Source organism: Crocodylus porosus, unplaced genomic scaffold (genome assembly GCF_001723895.1).
Source record: "Crocodylus porosus isolate Cpor-Errol unplaced genomic scaffold, CroPor_comp1, whole genome shotgun sequence".
Classification (NCBI taxonomy): domain Eukaryota; kingdom Metazoa; phylum Chordata; order Crocodylia; family Crocodylidae; genus Crocodylus; species Crocodylus porosus.
In genome coordinates this window covers 42,163,994-42,177,207 of record NW_017728948.1, presented here as the reverse complement: position 1 = coordinate 42,177,207, position 13,214 = coordinate 42,163,994, and the positions used below count along the sequence as shown (strand labels likewise).

The 13,214-nt window shown below is 43.4% G+C and overlaps 1 long non-coding RNA gene across 1 annotated transcript in view; it reads left to right on the top strand.

Moving 5' to 3' along the window:
• The first annotated feature begins 11,042 nt into the window (after window positions 1–11,042).
• The window catches only part of LOC109321957, a 14,422-nt gene continuing 12,250 nt past the window's right edge, over window positions 11,043–13,214 (top strand). Inside the window, exon 1 of the long non-coding RNA XR_002104247.1 lies at window positions 11,043–11,148. This is a non-coding gene — a long non-coding RNA (uncharacterized LOC109321957). The remainder of the gene's footprint in view (window positions 11,149–13,214) is intronic.

Below are 13,214 nucleotides of genomic sequence, written 5' to 3'. Positions count from 1 at the left end.
TCCCCAGTGATACCATCGGGCTGGGGATGAGAAGTCAGCCCAGCTGAGCTGACTTCCCAACCCCAGCATGAGAATCACACTGGGGAAACAAACTCAGCCCAGCTGTGCTGAGTTCATTTCCCCAGTGTGATCGTGGTGATAGGGAGGAGAACTCATCCCAGCTGGGCTGATTTTGTTTTCCCAGCATGATCATCCTGCTGAGTTGCCTTCCCCAGCCTGATTGTAGAGCTGGGGAGGGGAACTGAACCGGGACTAAAGACTAAAATAAATATATCAGTGTCTGTAGTCTTAGTTAGCAAGTTAGCTTTAGTTATGAGTTTTTTTAAAGAAAGTAATATTGTCCAAGCTACAGCTAGTTTTTTTTTTTTATAATAAATTGATAATGGTGAACTTTCTGTACAAAAAGAATGTCAGAGATTATGATAGATTTTCAATCCAAATAATGAAAATATTTTTGACTATTTAGAAGTTATATAAACAACAGTTCTATACTTATACCAACAAAAGAATGGCTGTAACTCATATGTTCACAAAACAAAGTTTCCTCTTATAGTTAAACAAAGCTTTCTGACTCAAACTCTGCAGGAACAAAAGATTGTTTAATCTCTGCTAGTTTCTCTAGGGAAAAGGCAGTTTCCACAGTGACTATGTTCAGGGTTGTATTTGAAGAATCTTTAGCTTAAGAAGAAGAGGCCTGAATCCTCTAGAAGAGAGACCACCCACAGAGAGCTCCGCTTTATTCAAGGATAATAAAACCTGAAGTGTGAATAAAAGATAATAACAGAAGAGGATAGAGAGGGTATATTGAAATTGATCATGTTCAGTGAATTAACAGAGTAGCACAGAGTTGTTTCCATAATTTTGGTTGGAAGGGTAAAGAAATTCTAATGCAATAACATTAAAAAACCCTGTAAAACCAGGTTAATTAACATAAATATGTAAGGTCATAGAATCATTGAAAAGTAGGGCCAGAAGGCACCTCTGGAGGCCATCCAGTTTAACCCTCTGCCTGAAGCAGGATTATCCCCTTCCAAACCTTCCCATACAATTCCTGCTTAACATATTCATAAAACTACAGAGCTATTTCTGTTACACAGCTACAGGACATATGGTCTAAAGACACCAAAAGCACCCTAACTTGCCACAGGTAAGGCAACAGGATGAGGGCTGTCAGTGTCCCTTGTCTGCTGCAAGGGTTATTAAAATACTGTCAAGAACCAAGGAAGAAGACCAGGACCCTGACTACAGAGAAAAGCAAACCAACACACAGTCTGTACCAGTCTGACCATGGAGTTAAATTGCTTCCTGATCCCAAATGTGGGAATCCATCTGGCTCTGTGTGGAGGGGCAAATCTATCTACCTGAGAATGTCTGAGTTTGAGTTCCAACAGGAGCATTAGCATACCCTAGTTTTAAAAGCTGTAATACTGGCTGCAGATGACACCAGTGAGGAGGGTGAAAACAAAACAAAACAAAACAAAACAAAGAATCCCAGCCTCTGTAGCAACCAGTACAAAAAAAAATCATTTACATCTCCATGTGGCAATCAGTAAAGTCCAAAAGCATAGAAAAAACCAAATGCCCTCCATTCTGCTGTGTAACTTGGTACAAGTGGGCATATCTATACAAGAAATGTACTGTGGAGCTGACTAATTAGCTCCACAGTAAAACATGACCATCTACACATGCAACCCCATTTAGGTCACAGTAGACTAATAAACACTTCCACAGAGTAATGTGGCTAAACTCAAGTACTACCTGCAGCAGCAACATTTCTTGCACCACAGAGCACACATAGATTTTGATGGGGCTGGCTGGGACGTGAGGGTGTTTCAGTGCAGGGGCTGGCTACCATGGAGTCCCATTGATGCCTCCCTAGACTGGTAGGTTTTCAGGGCAGCCCAGGGCAACTCTGGTCACTTTCCATGCACTGCAGAGTGGCTGACTGAGGCATGAGGGTGCTTCAATGCAGGGCTAGCTAACAGGAGAGAGGCTCCAGTACTGTGGAGTGGCTGGCTGGGGTACAAGAGTGCTTCAGTGTAGGGACTGCCTACTGGCTAGCCCCTTGTTCCCCAGCCAGCCCCTTTGCAGCATATGGAGCCTGGTTGGAGTGACCCTGGGCTGGCAGGCTGATTCTCCTGTTGGAGTCAAAATGGTTCTGAATCCAAGGTGTCTTCATCTAGCCTCTATATGACCTCATACGCATGTGTGTCTTAAGTAGGTCAGAAGATCAACCTTCCCTGACCTCTACACTAAGAGCATGCAGAAATGGTGCCCAGTCACTGAAAGTCATTGAAAAATGGTACCCAGTGCAAACCTCTAGGCCATATGCAGAGCTCTGGCATGCCCTGTGGTTTGTTTGTTGTTGTTTTTTTGCTGACAGACAAAAGTTGGGTGGCGATGTGTGGGTGGGTGGTATGAGGGTGTGTTCATGTGCAGTAGAGATGTGTTAGAAGTGTGTAGGAGAGAGAGAAATAGTGTTTGCTTGACGGTAGAAGAGAGGGAAAAGGTGTGGAATTTTTGCATAGAAGTGGTGGAACTGATTCTGTGGACAATTGGTGCTGTGGTGCACCTTGTGATTGTCTGGTGTTGTTGGTTGGCCTACGTTGTGTTCTGCGAGACTTGACCAGAGATAGAAAGCACCTCAGTGGAAGCTGTCAAACTGGGCAATCTAGCACAGGTCCACACCAGTATTTAACTCCAGTATAACTCCATCCTCTACCTCTGGTTATCTGCAGCTAAGGCTTGTTTGAGTCAGCTCCCTAGACTTCTTTCCCTGAGTGTGCCTTGCACAGAAGTAGTGGCTCACAACACTCCGGTGTAAGTATTACGCCTGTCTTCAGGACATGAAGGAATAGGGAACCCGGTTCCTTTAGTGCCAGGTGAAATTCACCTACAATCACTCCTTCCATGCATACATTCATGTGTTCACTAGGCTTGTTAAAGTTGTTATTAGTATGGCAGGGCACTGTTGGTGCCTGCCAATTTAAGGGCTGGACCAAGCAGCCAGCAGGTGTCTGATTGCGGCAGCAATTTTAGATCCATGGCTGCCTATATAAACAGGGCAGTTCACCGCTAGCAGGCCAGGCAGTAACATTGCTAAGCTGAACATGACATCCTGGAGGTAAGGGCAAGAACTGTAGGGGATGGGTTGGAGGCTCCTGGTCTTGGACATGCACCCCACCAAGAGTGGGTGGCCTGGTGGGGCTCTCAGTGGCACAGGAGCCCCCAGGAAATGTTAGGAAAGTTATCACCCCAGTGAAAGGTGGGCAAGGGTGACTTAACCCCAGCCCTCACCTTTGGGTGGGTCATTTACCATCAGAACATGGTAGGCCAGGTAAGCTTCAGGAAGCACCTGAGCCTGCTGGGAGAGTGATCCTGTAGAGCCAGGCACATTTCCAGAAGCACCTGAGCTGGGAATGGGGGACCCCAATCCCTAAGTGCAGGCAGGAGGTGTAAACCCAACCAAGTGACTCAACTGGTCAATGCTGGAGGCAGGACCAGAAGGGTCAAAAGGGCCAGGGGCCCACCACGAGGGACACCTATAATGAACAAAGAAGCTCGGGGTCCCAACTGGACTGAGATGGGGCAGGGCTTATATGGAAGCCTAAGTTCCCATGACTGGGGCCACAGCTAATGGGTGAAGGGGATGGTTGAGCCAACTGCCTGAGATGCCATCTGCGAGGCTTGGGCCATGGTGTAGGGCTGGAATGTAGCTGTGGATAGCCCCCACCCCCCAATATCAGGCTGTAAAATGTGCAGTCTCCCACCTTAATTAACAATGTAATTAATTAACAACAAGACATGGCAGAAGAGACAGGTGGGTGGCATGCCCAGAGGCAGGTGGGGAAACTAGCCCTGTGGCTAGTCAGGGAACCCACCTTGCCACAATTAGGAATTCATTGTTGTTAGTAAGTGCATAAGGTTGTTAGGATTCAGTAGGTAAAGATTGGTTTGCTTGTAGTACTTTTTTCTCTCCTGTCATTGCTGTTGAAACTTACCTGTCTCAATAAACCATTTATTTGTTTTGGTTAATTTTCCCTTGTTTATAAGTTTTATTAATTAGCCATAATGCAGGCCAAGTCACTGGGCTAGTAAGGTGGGGATAGATCTAGCTAGCTCGCCAAATGCAGGAGGGGCCAAAAATCACCCACATTGGACTAGGCTATTACGTCAGCCATTGGTTGATTCATTTAATCAGATATTAATCAAGTCTGGCTCCAACACCATTGGCCCTGTCCCAGCCTGGGCTGCTCTGTTTGGGCTGCATGTGCTGTGCAAGAATAAACTTCAGAGTAATGCGCTCTGGAATTTTTTGCTCCCAGGCACATATTTAAAAAGTGTACCTGGTACATAGATGACTGGTAGGGGAGGCATGGGGGGGGCAGGTGTCCCCCCCCCCCGACAGTGCTATCCACACTGCCGATGCTGCTGGCAGCTTTTGCAGGTGTTTGCCAGAACTCTAAGCATCACACCATCTAACTTAGGGGGGGGCAAAGTCCAGCCCATGGCAGACTCCATTCCCCAGCAGCCCCTGCCCAAGCAGCTCAGGCCTGTCTTCATGAAGACCTCAGGAGTGTCAGGGCCATGACAGCTTGAGGCCGTGATGGCCCTACAGTCCCAGGTCTCCATGGAGACTGGACTCAGCAGTGCTGGCAGGGCATGCAGCTCAGTGGCAAGCTGCTCTGGGACTGGTGCCAGCATTTTGTGGCAGCAATGGCATGGGGATGGAGCTAGGGAGGAGCTACAATTTGTTGAACACATCCCCCTTTGATAAGCACAGACTCCACAAGCAGGGGTGTGCAGGCAATGGATAGCAGCTCTGCCCTGGATCCAGCTGCTGAGCATGGTCCTTTACAATATCCACCTGTTCTAGGCTCTCATTATATTTCAGCCATCCAAGTTTGGAGGAGAGTCCTGGGCACAGAACTGTTGCTTTTCACAGTGCACTCCAGGCAGGCATAGTTACTCCTAGATCATCACTGACCAATGCTTATCTTACCTCTTCTTGAAAACCTGCATTGATTGAGATGCCATGACTCTCCTATGAAATCTATACCACTGCCTCACTGTTCTAGTAGTGAAGACGTCTTTTCCTGATATTCAGTCTAAGTTTACTTTGCTGCAGCTTTAAGCCATTGGTCCACATCCTGATCCATAGCACCACAAAAAGGTGTCCTTCATCTTCTTTATGGCAAACTTTCAGATATTTGAAGACTGATATCATATCCCCTTTTAATTGTCTTTTCCACAAGTAGAACATACCTATATTTCACAACCTCTCCTCAGATGTTTTGCTGTCCAAGCCCTTTATCTCTTGTGTCACCCACTCTGGACCCTCTCTAATTTCTCCCCATCCTGCTTAAAAAGTTGGAGCTCAAACCTGCACATAATGCTTTAGACAAAACCTAGGCAGTGCCCTCCAACAGTGCTGAATAAAGAGATATTATCACCTCTCTTGTCTTGCACCTAGTGCTTCAGTTGATGCAAGCCAAAGCTGCATTCACCTTTTTTTTTGCAGCTTTATCATGCTATAGACCCATATTGCACCTATGATCCACCAGGACTCCTAGATCCGTCTTCGTAGTGAAGCCATCCAGCTAATTGTGACCCATTTGATTATTCTTCTCAATGTGAAGCATTTGTCAATGTTGAAAGTTGTCCTTTTGACTTTAGTCTGGCTTTCCAATCTGTCAAAATCTTTCTGATTTTCATTCCTGTGCTTCAGTATGTTTCTAGTCCTGTTTCCAGCCCTGTTTCATGAAATCTGTAAATTATCTCAAAAAGATCCCTATTCCAGCATCTAAATTGTTAATAAACATTCATAATAAATGATAGCAACTTCAGTTATAAATTTAACAGCACTGGGCCAGGACTGGCCAAATCTATTACCAGCTGCCAACTCCTTTTTCCCTAGCTCCATTTTGATGTCTGAGTGTTAGCATATTTACTTCATTCCATAAAAGTAAAATATACCCACCATAACAACAATTTAATTATTAATTACAGCAATGATCTCTTTGAGTGTAATAATTTACATTTGCAAAATGTTATTTTTATACGAAAATTCAAATTGGAACTGAAAAAAGAGAAATGCCCCTTTAATTCATAGGAGTCAAGCACAGGTCTGGAGGTCAAAATATCCTGAATCTTGATTCTTGGTTACTTTCACTGGCCTTATTATTAATTTGATCTTTATAACTTTTTCACATGTCAAAAGCTAAATATTATACCAGTTTCACAGACAGATACTGACTCAGGGTCAAATTTATGATTTTCCTAGTGTGAAATTCAGGGTGAAATCTGACCTCATTAACCTGAAAGATGTCTAAAGAGGTCTGATAAATGGAAAGGACCTTAAATTAGGTATAAATCTGATTTAATCCTGGCAGACTGCCTTGTTTTATGTGAGTTTCAGGTCTTGTACGTGTAACATATCTTGTACCTTATGGGCATCTTTTTCCAAATTCAAATGGACATGTTTTCCCAAAGTGTGATACTTTTAGAATAAGATGGCCTTTCATTTTTTCACAAACACAAAAAAGATAGATCATTTTTTTTTTGGTTTTTTTAATTTGCTCTGGTTTCATATACTTTCTGAACATGAAAAGTGGAAAAGTCAACAGTAATAAAATCTTTCATTAGGAGAATACTGCTTAGTGCACATTAAGACATGAACGCAGGAGGAGTCAGCCAAAGCTTGAATACCATCAGCATAAAAATGTAAAACTCAGTATCATATTATGTATTCATATTTTCAAGTAACTTACATACTGTTGAGTGTTCCCATCTTCAAATAGCTCACTAATTTTAAAAGAAGAGAGAAAATAGAAGGGCTAAAAAGAATAGAGAAAATAAGAGGAAAAAGGTGAACAGCATAGAAATGAAGCACAACAAAGATAGGGCCCAGATAGAACGGGCTTGCTTATTAGGGCTCTCCATCATTATATTGCATTTTCAAGGGCTTAAAAATGCAATATAATGAGAGAGATACAATTAATCTTAAAAATAACATAATTTAGTAAATATAAGGGGAGGGTAACAAGGACTTCTAGTTAAAATGTCCCTTAGGACATGCAAGATTGTCTTAGAAATTGAGATTCTTACCTTAGTATCTAAGAACTGTAGGTCAAAGGTGTATACCAGATCTAGCCCTTCAGGCCAAATGAAAGATTCAGGGACAGTTTATGGGCCAGATGTAGCTTGAAGGACTGGAATTTGGCAGTGGCAGTGTTAATTGTTGCAGTTCCCAAATCCATGGCAGCTGCTGCTAGTTCTGTCACTAAATATCCTGTGTGGCAGGCCAGTAGGGGGTTCTCCCCCACTGAGCCACCCACCTTACTGCACTCACTTAGGAAGTGGAAGCAGGTGGTTAACCACCTTCTAGGCTCTGAGTGCCTCCCTGGGGGCACCTCACATCTGGCCGATCCCCTTCCTGGAGCACACCTGCAAGCCTGGGTGTAATGATGCCACCACCCAGGGTCTGGACTGATCTTGGTTCTGTGTCCTCTGTGAAACACAGGCCTAGTAGTGCTTGAGGGGTACTCGACCTACTGCAAAAATCTGGCGTGCTTCCTTCAGTCTGAAGCACGAATGGTGGTCTCCTTTAGCCAAACCAAAGGGACACCAAGGTATAATCTCCCAATAAGTCTCCCATGCTAGGTACAGAGGAGGACTTTGTGGGTTACAAAGAGTAAGTTTGGAATAGGGTACCAGGTAGAGCAATAACAGAGAGATACCTTAGAGCAAACAGTGGCATTGTAGCCTTTGAACATGCATCTGAGTTACTGCAAGCTATATATCTAGTTAGATTTCAAGTAGCTTACTCACAAGTATCATCCACAGAAAGGTGGTGATTCCCCCTGGAGGCCAGCCGTTCACTGAACATGAGTTTCAAGAGAGTAAGCAAGTTTCAGATGGTCTAGCTTCTCTGAGAGTTTTCATCATGGCTGCTGCCTGCCTCCTGGGCAGTCCTTAACTTGTATAGCCCTCATGACCTGATTTATCTGATCCAATGAAGGCCAGCAAGTGTTGGCTGTCAGCCAACCAATTTTAAATGTATCACTGTTGTCTGGTAGACTGACAGGGTCTCTAGCCCCCTCCCAGTCATGATGACATTGCTTAGAACAATAGGGAATTTAAGCCTCTACCCAGGTGTGTGAGGCCAGCCACATAGGCAGAGGGACCAGGTTTTCCCCTCCCTCAGGAATGTATCCAGCTCAGGTTACAGTTAAGAGCTACCTGAAGCCAAGGGGACCAGGGGTGTCTGCCCTCTGCAGTGAACATGGTAACCAAATTGCCAGATTGGTCACCCGCCTAGTAGCACAGTTTGGGGAGAGATACAGATGGCATTCTGCCACATCTGGTTCTGTGGGCAGGCCCCCAGACCAGAAGATGTGGCTCTACACTCTTGATCCAGACCATGGGGATTCCCACGGGGTTGGAAATTTGGCAGATGGATGAGCAGCAATGGCGTTAATTGCTTGTGGGCCAATCATGGTTACCCCTACTCTAGACTACTTTGATAGCTTAAGTTGAACATATCTAAAATGCTTGTTTCATTACAAATGGAACCCCCCCACCCACACACACACACTCCTGAATTGCAAAGAGTTAAGCAAAGAGAGGTTGTGCTTAACCCAGGAAAACCAGACCCAGAGAGCTGAGACAAACTACCAATCTGCCTTGGGAGCTGGAAGGAAGTGGTTACCAACCAAATTTGGAACTACCAGAAGCCCATGAAAATAAAAGAAACAGAGGAAATTGGCTTGAACTCCAGGCTGCTTTGAGGGCTAGCAGGAGTGGAGGTGGGAAAAAGGAGCTGCAATATGGGGGCCATTTTTCCCAGAGCTGGAATAGGTTGAGTAGGGGAAAGGTCTGATATGCTGCAATAACGATTGGAAGAGGCCTTAGGGAAAATGTGGAGGATACTGGTCTGAGTGCAGCTGGAAGAAGGATTGACTTCTCCATAGAAGAGACCCCAGAGAGAAACTAACTGTGGCTCCAGAGCCTGACCTGAGTGAATAGCACTGAAAAGATTGCAGAAGACAGTGCAGTAGGTGTGACTGTGGAGTGGTGAAAGTCCTTGTCTCATCTGGGACAGCTTGGGCTATACACAAGGTGAAGATTCCCACCCTGAAGTGTCCTTGTGAAACTGTTTGAAAATGGGGTTTTAAGTTACGCTCTTAAAAAGGGTAAGTGTGTTACCTGGTTTCTATGCTGGGTTTGCTGAGTTGTATTATGATTTGATGGTCTGATGCTAAAGAGTGTGAAGAAATCATTCTCATTTGTACCTTCCTGTTAAACTGATGCACTTTTGGGGGAACTGAGTCACCACAGCCACACACCTACACACCTTCCTGAAAGGGGTTACATAAGCTTGACACTCAAGTTGTAAACCTGGGGGAGTGTCACAATGGCATTTTTCCTTCATTCTTGGATGAAAGGAAAGTAGAGATGAATTTATTTTCCTGCTGCACCATGGGCTCAGGGTCAAGAAAGAGTTTAGAACTGTTTTCTAAGCACAGAACAGTTCTAGGACTGTTTGTTCAAGAAGCTAGTATAACTGATTATATTAAAGAGTAATTTTATAGAGAAATTGTGTATAATTTTACAACGCAATAATTATAACATTCTCTTTCTCTTTCCTACAACCCATAGAATAGCAAATAAAAGGTGTGTATGTGTGTATGCATCCATGTATCTCATTGTGTATAGGGTTTATCTGCGATACATATCGCTTGTAAGAAGGTGAAAGAATTCAGTGATTACCATAGTATCTTGCATACAACATATACCTTTTCCCCAAAATTCAGCTTCTGGAATTTGGACTGCAATAAAATCTGATAATATAATCAAGAATTATAAACAAGAAAATATGATAATAGCAACTTCTGCAGCTTGAAACTCTGCTGGGAGGAAAGAGAAAGTGATGTTTCACATGAGAAAGTACTGTGAACAGGCTGGGGTCCCTAGTTGCTTATTATAGAAAACAGGAGCCTTGTGTGCACACTGTACTACCTATGTGCAGCATAATTTTCCCTTTTCCCTGGTCCAGGCTTGTGCTGCAGAAGCTGTTTCTGATTCAGCAGGATCTTCTGCTTGGTATCCAGGGCTCAGCTCCATTGTATTCTAAAGTAAAGCTGAACTACAGGTGCCAGGGCAGAGGCTTCTGCCTAATTAGCTGGGTGGACTCTCATCTGACTCTGCAGGTGATGCAGGCTAAGATTGGGCCGTCAGTTGACCTGACAGGCATTGCTGGCTGGCCACCCAGTTCAGCTCAAGAAGAGAAGAGAGGTTGAGTAGTTTGGTATAGTCAGCAGCACCTGCAGCATCCTGCAGCTAGTGGGGTTAACAGAGCAGCCATAATGTTTTGCTCCTCCACCCCCCAACTGTGGCTGCAGGCGTAGTCAATGGGAAAACAAAAACATACTTATCAGTATTTTCAAGGAAAGCCTTTTTTCCTCTTCTTCACTTTACCTTTCAAAAATAGGTTGCATATCTTATCTAAGGTTATGTTATATGCAAAAATATATGGTGGGGTGAGGGTATCCAGCTTATCAACTACAGATTCCCCCCTTCCCCTTTTTTATTTTAAACTAAATGAAAGGGATGATATTAATAGGCTTCTTTAATCTGTGCATTTGCTTTCTCACTGAGAATTTGAGTGGGAACTGGTAAGTGGGAACCATAGTTCCTCACTGGCTTTTCTTCCTTCTGTGGATTCTATTATAGACTCCGGACACCTAAAATTATGCATGGAAACGCTCAGTGTGGTGAAACCTCTGGCTTTTTTAGGATCCAGGTCTAAATCCCAACTTGTGTTGGATATACAAAGTGGAGAGGGAAGAGAAAGGATAGAGACTTTTCCAAGCTACACTTTTGCAAAGCACTTCAAAGGATGGAGAAGCACAGAGGAATACCTGATCAATACTGAGCTCTAGGCAGTGGTACACATGGTGCAGGAGCAATGGATTCTCAACTAACCTAGTGATTTTCAACCAGGGTGCTGGGGCACCTTGGATGCCACAAGATATTTTGAAGTGTGCCTCAAGGTGTGAGGAGATAAGTGAGGAGATATGCAGATAAGCTAAGTAGATAAACCCAGGCTCAGGCTTGTCCCTGCCTGAATGATTCCCCATTCCCAATGTTCATCCTCTATGCAAGGAGTTAAGCACTGTTAAATAAGAATTATTTTTTGCAACTGGGTGCTACCCAATTCACAAAAGCAGTGGAGGGTGCCTCGAGTCCAATGTGGGGTGCCTCAACTCCAAAAAGTTTGAGAACCACTGCTCTAGTTACTGTTGCATTGTGCACCACTGGTGCTGCTCTGCTCTCAGAGGAGCCGAATGTCTGTCCAGGGGGACGGACGGATGGACGGACAGGGTGGGGGAGTGGAGAGCAGAGGTACAGGGATATCATGTGGGAGGCTGAAGCACCCCCAGCTCTATTCTAGCACCTTCCCTTGGAGAGCACCATGGGGTCATGCTCCCCTAGTCATTCATTGTCACACTACTGGAAGAGCAACAGTAAAGCACAGTACTGTAGCTGTATATACATTAGAGTGATCACATCAATGCAAAAGCACAAAAACAATACAGTGCTTCACTGCTTGATGTCCAAGGAGTGATATAACAGATTCCCCATCAGCTTTGTTGTGTATAGAAAACAACACACATTTTAATTCAGTTCAAGTGATTACTATAAACATTATGCATTTTAACAAATTTAAAGGTGAAGTCATACATCTAGGAACAATGAATGCAGGCTTCACATACCAAGTGAAGGATTGTATCCTGGATGGTAGTGCCTGTGAAAAGAATTTGGGGTCATATGGAACAAAATGATAAACATGAGCTCTCAGTATAATGTTGTGGCAAGAAAGGGCTAATGAAATCCTTGAAAGTATAAAGAAAAGAGTAAGGGGTAGGAGTTGAGTGGTAATTTTCTCTTTGTGCATAGTTTCTGAGAGACAGAAACTCACAGAAACATATTGTGAACAGTTCTGCTGTCTGCATTTTAAAAAGGATGTTGAAAAATTGAAAAGGTAAAGAAAAGAGCCATTAAAATGATCCAAGAAATGGAGCAACATCTTGCATTGATACTTACAGCACTCAATATGTTTAGTCTATTCTCAAGAAATAGAAAGGTGACTTGATTACAGTGGGGAAGATACTGGGGAGAAAATACTGGATACTAAAGGTCTTTTTTAAATAGTGGAGAAAGGCATAGCTAGAGCCAGTGGCTGGAAGCTGAGGCTACAGAAATTTGAACTGAAAATAAAGGCTAATTTTAAACAGTGAGGATAATCAAGTAATGAAACAAACTACCAAGGGATCCCAAGCTATCATTTTTTGATACATTCAAATCAAGATTGGATGAACGACTATTGTCATAATGCAAATTATGTTTAGCCAAGTACATACTGGATTACTGGATGAAATGTAATGTCCTGTGATATTCAGGAAGCCGGTCTAGATGATCTAATGGTCCCTCCTATACTTAAAGGCCACTAAATCTTTTATATGCCTTTCCTCAGAAGAACGTCTTCAGTGCATTAAAAATATCAGCCCAACAATTGTGAACAATCTTTTACAATATGTCACTGTGAATCCCTTCCAAATCAGTTTTCCATTAGGAACAGGAAGAAAAAAAAACAGAAAGAAAAGATTGGGGGGAAATAGAGAAAAAAAGCTTTATCTGCAAAAATAATCAGGTATGGTAGGTTCTATTTTTGAATGATGGAATATCTCAACCCTTATAAATATAGTCCAAGGGAGCTGTTTGCCTTGTACTAAAGAAATCCCTTCTGGGCTGTTTTGGTTAAAAAAAAAAAAAATTCTCATTTGCCTGTAAAGCAAAGGGGAACTTCAAAAAGCCTAAAAAAGGTCAATATTTAAACATTTATTTTTGGATTTGGGGTTTTTTTTAATATTAGTTTGTTTTTCCCTAGAGTGAATGAATCAAAGGAAGGAAGAGAGAAAAGCCACCATAATTAGAGTTCACTTTGTTAGGAACGGAAGCCCTCATTCATAGAATCATAGAAGTAGAGTCAGAAGGACCTTGTAGATCTTCAAATCCGACCCTCTGCCTGGGCAGGAGAAAAACAGGGTTCAAATGACTCCAGCCAGGTAGGCATCAAGCCTCTTCTTAAAGATGCCCAGGGTAGGAGCCAGCACCACTTCCCTTGGAAGTTGGTTCCAGATCCTAGCCGC